The 14,017-nt window shown below is 39.3% G+C and overlaps 1 protein-coding gene and 1 pseudogene across 2 annotated transcripts in view; both read left to right on the plus strand.

Moving 5' to 3' along the window:
- CFAP100 (cilia and flagella associated protein 100) overlaps positions 1-5,183 on the plus strand; it is a 79,339-nt gene extending 74,156 nt beyond the window's left edge. The window contains exons 20-21 of the transcript XR_015151976.1: positions 2,626-2,725; positions 4,622-5,183. The gene's annotated coding sequence lies outside the window, so the exon portion shown is untranslated. The remainder of the gene's footprint in view (positions 1-2,625; positions 2,726-4,621) is intronic.
- A 3,884-nt stretch (positions 5,184-9,067) lies between these two features.
- On the plus strand, positions 9,068-10,280 carry LOC147348801 (olfactory receptor 5M9-like; annotated as a pseudogene). Its single transcript, XR_015151975.1, has one exon. The product of XR_015151975.1 is annotated as an olfactory receptor 5M9-like (transcript).
- Positions 10,281-14,017: the final 3,737 nt, after the last annotated feature.

Below are 14,017 nucleotides of genomic sequence, written 5' to 3' on the forward strand. Positions count from 1 at the left end.
TTGATTTCCTTCAAAGAAAGGTAGTTGGGGACAGCCCCCTGTTAATGTCAGAAGAGTTGGTAAAAGGCATGATATAATAAACAGTAGACAGACAGATTTTGGTATCAGGGTAGATGCTCAAGCAGATCCAGGAAATCCCTCAAGTCCTGATCCGCCTTTGCTTGTCAGGTCTTCTCCGCATGACCTTTGTCATGGGTGAGATCTCCCGTGGTGGCTCCTGGCATCGAACGCAATCCAGTCTTAGACTTCCAGCTTTCAGAACAGTGATAAATAAATGCCTATGTTATGATTACTATAGCAGTCCAAACAAGCTAAAACAATCATCAACATGATGTTCAGATATCAACAGAGTTTTCACCAGAAGACTCTGCATTAAAGAATGTGTTCTGTTTGATTCCACTTGTGTAAAGTTCAGAAAAAGACGCAAACTGTGTAGAGTGCTGAGAATAAAGACTCATCTAAGTTGGGGAACCCTGAGTAGAGTGCTGAGAATAAAGACTCATCTAAGTTGGGGAACCCTGAGTAGAGTGCTGAGAATAAAGGCTCATCTAAGTTGAGGAACCCTGAGTAGAGTGCTGAGAATAAAGGCTCATCTAAGTTGGGGAACCCTGAGTAGAGTGCTGAGAATAAAGACTCATCTAAGTTGAGGAACCCTGAGTAGAGTGCTGAGAATAAAGGCTCATCTAAGTTGAGGAACCCTGAGTAGAGTGCTGAGAATAAAGACTCATCTAAGTTGGGGAACCCTGAGTAGAGTGCTGAGAATAAAGGCTCATCTAAGTTGAGGAACCCTGAGTAGAGTGCTGAGAATAAAGACTCATCTAAGTTGGGGAACCCTGAGTAGAGTGCTGAGAATAAAGACTCATCTAAGTTGGGGAACCCTGAGTAGAGTGCTGAGAATAAAGACTCATCTAAGTTGGGGAACCCTGAGTAGAGTGCTGAGAATAAAGGCTCATCTAAGTTGAGGAACCCTGAGTAGAGTGCTGAGAATAAAGGCTCATCTAAGTTGAGGAACCCTGAGTAGAGTGCTGAGAATAAAGACTCATCTAAGTTGAGGAACCCTGAGTAGAGTGCTGAGAATAAAGACTCATCTAAGTTGAGGAACCCTGACTCAGAAAGAAGAGGACAAGTTGGATGTAGTGTTGGTCTTCTACTTGGTTTAGAAGTTTGGTCATAAAGGCATTTTTACTTTGAAAAAATTCAATAAATTGTAAACTTATGTTTTGTGCACATTTTGAACATACTATAAGTGTTTGAAATATATTAAAAATGATACTACTCTTCAAAGAAGCAAAACTTCCTTTGAATATGAAAGCAGTCTTTTTGTCTACTGAAGGCAGAACATATTAGTTTGTGAGGGCTGCTGTAACTAACGGAGAAGACAATGGCATCCCACTCCAGTACTTTTGCTTGGAAAATCCCATGGACGGAGGAGCCTGGTAGGCTGTAGTCCATGAGGTCGCTAGAGTCGGACATGACTGAGTGACTTCACTTTCACTTTTCACTTTCATACACTGGAGAAGGAAATGGCAACCCACTCCAGTGTTCTTGCCTGGAGAATCCCAGGGATGGGGGAGCCTGATGGGCTGCCGTCTCTGTAGTCACACAGAGTCAGACACGACTGAAGTGACAACAGCAGCAGCTATAACTAAGTACCACAGACTGGGGTGGCTTAAACAAAAGAGACTGATTTCCTTCCAGCTTGGAGGATAGTAAGTAATTCAAGATCAAAATGTTAGTAGGGTTGGTTTCATTCTGAAGCTTCTGTCTGGCTTATAGACAGCCATCACCTCCTGTGTCTCTCACAGTCTTGCCTGTGTGTATATTTCCTGTGTGTATGTTCTAATCTCCTTTCTTAAAAAAGATACCAGTCATCTTGCGTTGCTACTGCTGCTGCTAAGTCACTTCAGTCGTGTCCAACTCTGTGCGACCCCATAGACTGCAGCTCACTAGGCTCCCCCATCCCTGGGATTCTCCAGGCAAGAACACTGGAGTGGGTTGCCATTTCCTTCTCCAATGCACGAAAGTGAAAACATAAAGTGAAGTCGCTCAGTCGTGTCTGACTCCCAGTGACCCCATGGACTGCAGCCTACCAGGCTCCCCCATCCATGGGACTTTCCAGGCAAGAGTACTGGAGTGGGTTGCCATTGCCTTCTCCACATCTTGCATTAGGATGCACTATTTGAACCAATTACAATTTAATTTCCTCTTTAAAAACTATATCTACAAATTCAGTCATATTCAGAAGTACTGGGAGTCAAGATTTTGATATATGGATATTTAAACTTTTCAACCCATAACCCAAAGTGAGATGGTAATAGGCTGTGGCACAAAGTTATGATAATTGTGTGGAAGAAATTGTGTTAAATTGGATTAAACAAATATTACGGGTAACAGACTATGGCACGAGTATCGATGGCAGACATCAGTATTGTGATGTAGACTTCCCAATGTATGAAGGAAAATATGGACACAGAATCTAAAAAAGAAAAGCACTAGAAACCAGTTGTGCCCCATGGCAAATCTGCATTGTACCCAGTTGTTATTTCTCCAGAGAACTCATTTAGTGCAAAATACTATCTAACAAAGCAATTACTTAGTACTCACCTATATGTATAATCTCTTAAGGAAATGGCATCAGTCTACAAATAATATAAATCCTGCCTGCATTATTCAGCAGAAGAGCCATGACATTGACGCTCTTTCTAAAATGGCTCTTCCTTCAAAGGTAAGTAGACTTCTGTATTATACATTTATTTATAACCATCAAAACTCTGCTTTCTTATTTGGGCCATCATGTGCCAAAACTAGACATGATTCATAAATGACAAGAAAGAAAAAGGAAATACCAATGACCAGAAAAGTGTGGATATTTACTATTTTAGGTACTATTACTTTTATAATTCATTGAGTCATTTAGGTGGATGATAAGGAATATATTCGGAGAAGGCAATGGCACCCCACTCCAGTACTCTTACCTGGAAAATCCCATGGATGGAGGAGCCTGGTAGGCTGCAGTCCATGGGGTCGCTAGGAGTCGGGCACAACAGAGCGACTTCACTTTCACTTTTCACTTTCATGCATTGGAGAAGGGAATGGCAACCCACTCCAGTGTTCTTGCCTGGAGAATCCCAGGGATGGGGGAGCCTGGTGGGCTGCTGTCCATGGGGTCACACAGAGTCAGACACGACTGAAGCAACTTAGCAGCAGCAGCAGCAGCAGCAGCAAGCCCTACTAGCAGAGAAGGCAATGGCACCCCACTCCAGTGCTCTCGCCTGGAGAATCCCATGGATGGAAGAGCCTATGGGCTGCAGTCCATGGGGTCGATAAGAGTCGGACACAACTGAATGACTTCACTTTCACTTTTCACTTTCATGCCCTGGAGAAGGAAATGGCAACCCACTCCAGTACTCTTGCCTGGAAAATCCCATGGAAGGCGGAGCCTGGTAGGCTGCAGTCCATGAGGTTGCTGAGGGTCGGACACCACTGAGCGACTGCACTTTCACTTTTCACTTTCATGCATTGGAGAAGGAAATGGCAACCCACTCCAGTGTTCTTGCCTGGAGAATCCCAGGGATGGGGGAGTCTGGTGGGCTGCCATCCATGGGGTCGCACAGAGTCAGACACGACTGAAGCGACTTAACAGCAGCATCTCTAGTATAAAATGTATTTAACCTTGACTCTCTTCCTTGCTCTCTCCCTCTTTAACACACACACACACGCACATACAGACACACTCACACACACAATGCTTTCTTGTTTTAAATTCCCTTTTTGATGGAGTGCAAGCTATAATAATCTGGTGCCAATGAGTTTGCCTTATGTAGCTTCTCCATAAAAGGTGAGAAGGAACTAAGGAAGAGTCTGGGATCCTTGGGCACTGAAGAGGAAAACTTTGCCTGAGTATTATTCTGTCCATGATTTTCCAGCAAAATTGAGGGTAGTACAAATGGGAGTTTATGAACAATCTTTGTTTCCATTCAGATTCTTTAATCTGCTAGCTATCTTTAATGTCTGAGCCACCAGAGAAGCACCAAGAATACTGGAGTGGATAGCCATCCTTTTTCCAGAGGATCTTTAGGACTCAGGGATCAAACCTGGGTCTCCTGCATTACAGGCAGACTCTTTTCAGTCTGAGCCACCAGGGAAGCCCCTACTATCCATATTTTGTGGAGAAACTGAACCTCAGAATTATTTTACAGTTTTTTTTTTTTTTTAACACTTTACCCTTCAACACAGAGATAATACTGATCACAATCACAAATAGGTGGAGAGATCTTGTGAACTGTTAATAGGTGAAAATTCACAGCTCATCTCAATTTTTTGACTGCTTCATCGGAGACAGGCGTTGTGCTAAGAATTTCCCAATGTTGTCTGCGATCCGCATACCTCACTGTGAGACAGCACTTTCCTTTTTCTACAGATGAACTTTGAAACTGAGAATCCTTACTTTTCCAAAGACAGGCAGTTAATTATGGTGCAGAGTGAAGATTTTATTTCCGATCTAACTGACATTGAAGTTGATGCTCTACTGACTCCAAAAAGAGCCCAAGTTCACTGATAAATTGTTCTACTACAATCAACTTCTGCACTAATGACCTCTACTTGTACTCATTCTCCCTAGATGTTTCCATGTGATCTGTACTTTGGAGGCACCTGGGATCTCTTCAACAGCCATGAGATGCACAGGGGGTGTATTGCTGTGTTTGGCCTGAAAGATGATGCTTATTAGAACTAAAGCACAGTAGAAAAGAAGGTGACTGAGCAACATTGTATAATGCAAACCAAGAATGCTTTCCTGAGGTGCAAGGTGCTTTCCTGAGGCAGATATTATACCATGTGAAGATGGGAGAGATTATACCCATGACATTAAGGATACTGGTCACGTAATGTTATCAGAAGACATTCTTCTGATTAACCCTCCTTAACTTCCCTTACTCCTGAGATGTTTCTATAATTTTAATTATAATGTGTTTCATCATTATCTGGATAGTTCCTTGGGGAGATGCTCTCAGTGTGTGCAGTGTTCAAGATTCTATTATAAATAGTGAGGAATTATCATCATTTTCTTGTTGCTGCTGAAGGCAGGTCTGCAAATTTTATAATCTTTGCAATAGAGATTAATGCAGTCACATCTTTAATTTTTAGCCCTTTTTTGAAGAAGAGACTAAGACCTTACTTGTGGACCTATTTGTTATCAGTGTTTTATTGTCTGGAATTATATACTTGGGAAATATTAGTATTTATATTAATAGTTGATATAAAAATTTATAAGAATATCTTGCTACCATAGGGACTTACAAGAACTTTTGCTCTTTAGGTTTTGCCTTTTATGTCTTCCCTACAAACCCAGTGATTTTCACGTTGTGTTTTAAAATGTATCTGAATGGAATTGAAAGTATGGTGGCAGTGGGAATGACTGTTATTCCCAGTGCAGTCACTAAGTTGTGTCCTACTCTTTGCCATCCCATGGACTGTAGCATGCCACGCTTGCCTGTCTTTCACTATATTGAAGAAATAATTATACCTTTGCTGTATCGTGTGTGTGTGTGTGTGTGTAAAATTCCTGAAAAGTTAATGAAAGTGATATTTTAAATTTCTAAATTATACATTCTATATGCTTAATTGCTTTAAAAGATGATGCACAGTTATGTAATAAAGTGGCTCTCTATAAGAAGTTACTTCAGTCATCTGGCCCTAGGACTATGGGATCACCTAACCTTGAGAGGCATAGATAGTCATGGTCCAAGAACTCTGTTTTTCAGGCTCTATAGCCATGTCAAGCTCTTCTTGTTCATCAAGCTTTGAATTATCAAAAGGATAAATTTTCCCCTTTTTTTGGATGATCATCAAACTGCATTTTAAATGTAGAGAAAGAGAATATTAGAAAAAGTTATCAAAGAGGCAGTAGTGATATACAGTTATTGAGTGTACCCCTAGAGTTCAGTTAATTGGCTTGCATTTCCATCTGGCCAGTTTGCAGATGTCTGATCCAAGGAGAGCCTCTTAGTCTGTCAGTGCTTCAGTTTTCTCATTTTTCAGATCAGACCAGATCAGTCGCTCAGCCGTGTCCGACTCTGCGACCCCATGAATCGCCTCACGCCAGGCCTCCCTGTCCATCACCAACTCCCGGAGTTCACTCAGACTCACGTCCATCGAGTCAGTGATGCCATCCAGCCATCTCATCCTCTGTCTGACCCTTCTCCTGCCCCCAATCCCTCCCAGCATCAGAGTCTTTTCCAATGAGTCAACTCTTTGCATGAGGTGGCCAAATGCTAATTAGAACCTCTCTCTTGGGACCTGTATAAAAGATCGTGTAAGGGGTCAGCAAAAGGTAGCTGTTATCTCACCTTAAAACTGAGACTGCTGCCACTAGAACAGTTTTTAAATAGAGATTTGATTAGTTATGGACACAGTAATGCATTCTGTGAAGCTGATCTGGAGATCAGGATGCTTAAAAATCACGTGTGAATATCCCTGAATGTCTACAATACATAACTACTGTAGTCAGTTTGGAGTGTTCTAAAATGAATGAGACAAACTCTGCTGTCACAGAGCTAGTGATTATGAAGAGTGGAAGAAAGCCCACGTATCACAGGAAGGGAAACTGGAGAAGTGGGGTTACTTTATGCTTCTTAGGTGCCTTGATGATTCTTTATATATATTTAGTTGCTGGTGTTGTTCAGTCACTAAGTCATATTTGGCTACTTGAGACTCCGTGGACTACAGCATGCCAGGCTCCTCTGTCCTTCACTATGTCCTAGAGTTTGCTCAGACTCATGTCTGAGTTGGTGATGCTATCTAACGATCTCATCCTCTTATAATTAGTTGTACCAATAATCCAAATCAAACTGTTAATTAGGTAATTATGGGTTCACCAAGCAGAGGTAAGAGTTTTTATATATGGAAATTCTTGGTCTTAGCTCTATCTCCCAGTCAAAATCAGTAACTGTCATCTGGCTTAGTTTATCCACACTTAGAAACCAGATCTATGATCATGAAAATATAGGGTACAGGTGAACTCAGACCAGAATTGAAATATCAGTGACTATGTTATGTGCCCAAATCATTTTCTCTATGGTGTATTTAATTCCTATATGAATAATTTCAGGGGTAGGAAAATTGTTTACAGAGATTAATCAACTTCCAAATTGTGAGTTGCTACTAGTTGGAGGGAGCCATGATACAATCATAGAGTTTATAAATTTTTAAAAATAGTTCCTCTTCTAACTTTTTGTATTTTCATTTTCTTTTTCCTCAACATTTTTACATAACTGGCTAGTTGCCCATAACTGAAAAGTCACATCCTCAAAGAGATCTTTGACCAGTCTGTGTGCAGCCTGCCTCTTCTTATTTCTGTGTTTATCAGCATGCTCTGTTTTCATCTCACAGTAGTTCCATTCCATAAATTGTCTCATTTCTGTATTTTTCATTCACTCCTTTTCAAAAAGAATCAATTATGATGCAAACCAAAATCTTGTGTAGCTTGTTCAATTTCATATTGCCAAACTTAGACTACTTCTAGATATAATAAATAATAAAATATATTTGACATAACATTGGTTTTGATGTTTGTAAATGAATTATTATAAGCAATTATAACTACAGACCATTTTATGTCATAATATTCCCTTCAAGCAATGTTATTATGGGGATCTTAAATTCCCAAGATGATGTTAATCCTACAGATGCATCCCTAAATACTCAGAGCAGTTTACTTCTCAGAAGACTTATCTGGGGAAGTGTATTAAACAGAGAAAACATTACTTGTGGACATTTTAATTGTAATGACATTGAATTTGAAAATAATTAGACATATAATGGATTGTTGCTGAAAAGCAGTAGAATCTTAAATAAGACAATAATTTTAAAAGCATGGCTCCTGAATTTTATATGTATATAGAATTTATCTATTGATATAATTTTGATATGGTGATGGAACCACTTGCAGTTTACTTTTCTGAGATAACTGTTAAACTGATACAGTCTGTGTTGTTAAATACCTCTTACCTCATCCTGCAAGCAGCAGTAATCAAGCAAGTGAAATATATAGCTAAATAAAATAAAACATGACTAGGATTTTCATAAGTTGAAAGCTTTTTATATCATATGCTGGCATAGTGTATAAAATTATGTCAATGACTAGATTGTAAGACCAAGGTTTAAGACAATCATCCTGTAAAATTGCATATATAAGAAGATATCTTCTGAACTTCCCTGGTGGCTCAGTGGATAAGAATATGCCTACCAATGTAGGGGACATAAGTTCGATCCCTGGTTGGAGGAAGATTCCACATGCCATGGAGCAACTAAGCCTGAGAGCCACAATTACTGAGCCTGCACTCTAGAACCTGTGAGCCACGACCATTGAAGCCTGCTCACCTAGAGTCAGTGTGCCACAACAGGAGAAGCCACTGCAGTGAGAAGCCCACACACCCAACCAAGAGGAGCCAAGCGCAGCCAAAAATAAACAAACAAATACATTTTTAAAAAGGATATCTTCCAAGTCATAGGGAAATGAGTAAGTTAATATTACATGTGCATTTGTATTAATATAGACAATGACAGGCAACCATCATACACAAAAATAGTATTCAATGGCGTTTCAATGATTCACTCTTATTACTTCCCTGTTCAGCACAAAGTGGTTGTCTGACCTTATTGAATATTTACATTTATGAGTCTCAAGTCATTTCCTATTAGATAATATGTTTAAATGGATTTGGTCATTCTCTGATGACTCTCAGTCTAGCTTTACTTCTATTAGCACTCTATGATGTTAGCATCATTGAAATAATTTAGCAAAAATAAGTGTCTAATACTAGTAGTATGTGAATGTAATTGTTTTAGAGTTAAGAAACTAATAAATATTGTAATAATTACTTATAAGGCCTATTAAAGGAAATAAATGATTATATACTCTTATATTAAACTTTGTGCAAAGTCTACGTTGATTTTTATATTATTTGAACTAGAATACTGATAAACATGACTCAATTTTCAAGAATAAAATAAATCAGTTTGTTTCTTTTAATTTGTCCATAGGCACTGCAGACTGGGTCTAAGTGAAGGCAATGCCAAATTTCACAGATGTGACAGAATTTGTTCTTCTGGGGTTGACCAGTCATCATGACCTTCAAGGTCTCTTTATTGTGGTGTTTCTAGTAGTTTACATGATCACTCTGATAGGGAACATTGGTATGATTATTTTGATCAGCCTCCAGCTTCAGAGCTCCATGTACTTTTTCTTGAGTCATTTGTCTTTTGTGGATGTGTGGTTCTCTTCCAAGGTCACTCTGAAGATGCTGGAAAACTTACTATCAAACAAAAACCATTTCCTATGTGGGGTGTTTGGTGCAGTGTTACTTCTTCACAGCCCTTGTCCACATGGAAGTATATATCTTGGCTGTGATGGCCTTTGATCGCTACATGGCCATCTGCAGCCCTCTGCTTTATGGCAGTAAAATGTCCAGGACTGTCTGTGCTTGTCTTGTCTCTGTGACATACATCTATGGGTTCTCTGTTAGCCTAATCTGCACACTGTGGACATATGGCCTGTACTTCTGTGGAAACTTTGAAATCAACCACTTCTATTGTGCTGACCCTCCTCTTATCAAGATTGCCTGTGGAGGGGTCCACATTAAAGACTGCACCATAATTGTTATTGCTGGGATTAATTTCACATATTCCCTCTCAGTGGTTCTCAGTTCCTATACCCTCATCATAGCAGCTGTGCTGCACATGTGCTCTGCCAATGGCAGGACGAAGGCATTCTCCACGTGTGGGTCCCACCTGACAGCTGTTACCATGTTTTATGGGACTCTCCTCTTCATGTATCTCACGAGGCCCACTGAAGAGTCTGTGGAGCAGGGAAAGATGGTGGCTGTGTTTTACCCCACAGTGATTCCCATGCTGAATCCCATGATCTACAGTTTGAGGAACAAAGATGTGAAAGAGGCGGTCAACAAAGCAATCATCAAGGCAAACTTGAGGCAGTGAACCTGCAGTACATAATTCTGTGTATGCCACTTCCTGTTATAAATGTCCAGGCATATAAATAACCCTGTTTAAAATAGACTGTATACAGGCAACACTTAAATATACTAAGAGGTCCAGTCTAACACAGTGATGGTTTACCCCGTGAATGGACTCTCAGGACTAAGCCTCCTTTATCTACATATGCAAACATACTAACCCTGACCTATTACTGTTAGTCACAGTGTATGTAAAATTGTGCTAAGTGTAGTCATCAGATAACTCATAAATACATTTGGATAAGCACATGTTAATTTGGAGGTATCTTTGTAAGAGTTGAAAATGCTTTCTTAGGATATTTTCTATATATAATTGCTTTTCACTTGTTTTATAAGTAATATATAATTTCATGAGAAAAAATTAAGACTTCATCACTTTTCCATGAATTTAAAAGTTGGTGGATCCTCATGAAAGGTTGTTGAATCACGTGAATACACCGGGATTCTTGGCCCCCGGAGGAGAAGAATTCAATCCAGGGCCAGAGATGAGGCTTGATCGCTCAGAGCTTTTGTGTAATAAAGTTTTATTAAAGTATAAAGGAGATAGAGAAAGCTTCTGACATAGGCATCAGAAGGGGGCAGAAAGAGTACCCGTTTGCTAGTGTTAACAATGAGGTTATATAATCCAAAGAATGTCTGGAGGTTGTAAAGACCTCATCAGACCTACTCCCATAATTAACATTTTAAGATAACACTGTCCTTAGGAAAGATACATCCTTGTAAAGACCAGGTCTACTCCCATAATTTACATTTTAAGATAACAGAAGGTTGAATCCAAAGACTGTCCTTAGGCAGGATACATTATTGTTATATAATCCTAAGGAATGTGGAGAAAGAAAAAAAGTTTGTCCTTTCTTCCTCCTTGAGAATTCCAGACCCCTCTCTGCTTGGGGACCCCTAGACTCCCTATCAACCTGCCTAGGAACTGACTCTCTCACTCATTTACCAAAAAAGCTTTCAATTACATTCATACATGCATGAAGTTTTGAAAACAAAAATGTATTCAGAATCTTCAACTAGTGTCATGAATCAATCAGAAGGTTAACTCCCAGTATGTATTGCTCTATAATTAACAGTATTTGTATTTCAAACAATCTGTTGACTCACCGTAATTCTACTCTTTGGTTTGGATTTTGGCTAGTTGTTTTTCTCTTCATTAAATAGGTGAAAAATTTATGAGTAAAGTCTATCATGTCCTCCTCAGAGTTTAAAAAAATGAAGCAATATGGATTTTTGTCATTTAAAATCTAACTTTTGATCAGAAGAATGTCCTGTTAAACATTTGATTGCTATGATGAAGGTACTGTTTGATTCCAAATTCTTGTCACTAACATTACATTCTTAGGTCTGTATTTAGCTCCTTAAGTCAAGCTTTTAATAACTAGAGTGGATCAACCAGATAAGAATCTGTGTAAAACCAAATGTCATTGCACTAAACATATGTTAAAATGTGATCAGCACAGCTCAAACTGGTATCCATTGGGATCTGATTACATGTTTACAATTCAATTTATGTTGATTGGTGTCCACTTAATCTACCTTCATTCTTAATGTAAGTGGAATACATTTTTTGTCCTTGTTGACTCTTGCTAATAATACCAGCATAAAAGCAAATCAGAAGCAGAAGTAATTTCTCATGAATGAGTTTATTCTTGTTTAAGGACTAATCCAATTAAAAGAGTTGCACAATTGAACATGTGTAGAAAGACTCTGAGAAGTAACATTTGGAGAAGGAAATGGCAACCCACTCTAGTATTCTTGCCTGGAGAATCCCAGGGATGGAGGAGCCTGTTGGGTGCCGTCTATGGGGTCGCACAGAGTCAGACACGACTTATGTGACTTAGCAGCAGCAGCAGAAAGACTCTGAGAAGTAACATTTACTTGTGGTAGTATCATTGGAAAGATGGATTCATTTAAGCACAGAAAGTATTGTTGCTCAGGCTAATTTACTAATTGCCCACAAGCCACATTCCCTCAGATTGGTTCTGAGAAAAAGCAGATGGTGGGAGGAGAGTTCTTTTTCATAACTTTAGGTTCTGAGCAGGAAGAAAAAGTACTATTTGATTAGTATTGGAAACTACATTAACAAAGGTTTTTTGTTTTTTTTTTTAAAGTTTTTAAATCACCCAAGTTTGCTTCTAACAAGTTGGTGTCAAGTATGAAATGATAGGCTGCTCAAGAAACAATTGTACGGACAGAGATCTTTATAACTTGACCCTTTAAGATCACATTTTCTATCATCCTTATGGCAGACATATTCCTCAGTGTCCATTATTTTATGTTGTAATTTATAAGTAAAACATTTGTCATCCAGCTTTTGGGATACATAATGTTGTCAAGTCTTGGCAATGAGCCATCAGTAGAAAGTGGTGCCTGAAACCTAAAGATCACCTTCTCTATGTTAAAGCCATTAGATATGGACTTTTTTCTCTTCCTTCCCATTTGAAAATGTTGCCACTGAAATGATCACTTTTTAGACAAAGATGGAAACCACATATTGAGGGTCTAATTGCCTTTCCCAAACCCCTTAACTCATACTGCTGCCTGAGAAAGGAATAAATTACTTTATTAAGTCACTGCATCTTGGGAGTTCACTTAGCTATAGTGCTATATTTTCTCTTATAATACTTTCCATAAATATATCCTTGGCACTTCACCTCTGCATCTTACCACTCACTAGGACAATTTTTACCTGAGAATGATCAAGTCTCTTCAGAAACTATTCTGGTATTGAGAGAAGGGCATCTTGTCTTCTGTCTTAACAAGGAGGAGAAAAACTCAAGGTTCTGATCTATATTAGACATTAGGTTATATATCCCTTTGTCCTAACTACTTGATGAGTCCTTGGGCTTGTTATGATCTTTAAAAGTCCAGTTGTTACATTAACTGGTTTTGCATCCCTTTTGATCCATCATCTAGGCCATTTCGCTAGCCTTTTTAGGTATTTACAAATCTCTTTCTTAAGCTTAGGAAACCTCAGCTATTTTTGTCTGCACTGTGCTTGCAGGTGTAGATAAGGTGTGTTTTCACCATACATTTGAATCAGCACATCTTTAACTGTCCTTACTTATTAGTGGGGCTTCCCCAATGGCTCAGCAGCAAAGAATCATCTGTAAGGCAAAAGACATGATTTCAATCCCTGGGGGAACATCCCCTGGAGAATGAAATGGCAACCTACTCCAGTATTCTTGCCTGGAAAACCCCATGGACAGAGGAGCCTGGTGGGTTACAGTCCATAGGGTCACACAGAGCTGAACACAACTGAGCATGCACACACTTACATGCACTTACTCTGAGTGAAATTGTTCCCCCAGAAGATGTGTTAAGTTCCTAACCTGAAGAACTTCAGAGTTTGGTTATAGGATCATTGGGTTATAGGGTCATTATTTGGATATGGGGTCCAAATAAGATGCAATTGTTGATATGAAGTCATACTGAAGTAAGGTGGAACGTTAATCCAGTGTGAGTGATGTCCTTACAAGAATGAAGAAATTTGGACACAGATGTAGAGGGAAGGTGACCATGAGAAGACAGCAGAGACTGAAAAGATGCTTACAAGACAAGGAATGCCTGGGACCATGAGCAGCTGGAAAAAACAAGGAAGGAACCTCCCCTAGAGCTTCATATAGAGCCTGGTTCCACCAATACCTTGACTTCTGACTTATAGGCTCCAGAACTGTGAGAAAATAAGTTTTTGTTGTTCTAAGTCAATGATTGTGTGGTACTTTGTTAACGCAGACTGATGAAACTAGTATATTTCTTTACAGTAATTTTTAAAAGTTAGAACTTTGGTTTTACTTTAGTTTTTCTTAGTGTCCCAGGCTATCTTATCCTTTCTGCTCTAGGAGCTCTTCAAATGTATCTGAAGTTTCTTTGGTAAACCTGTGGTTTTGCAGCAACCTCCCCTGAATCCAGTGTGCTACCCAGAAGGGGCACCAGATTCCTTTTGAAAGATTCACTGACCTTTAAGCCCTTCTCACATTGCC

Source organism: Bos grunniens, chromosome 22 (assembly GCF_055505025.1).
Source record: "Bos grunniens cultivar Pamir isolate PY7600 chromosome 22, Bosgru_T2T1.0, whole genome shotgun sequence".
NCBI lineage: Eukaryota > Metazoa > Chordata > Mammalia > Artiodactyla > Bovidae > Bos > Bos grunniens.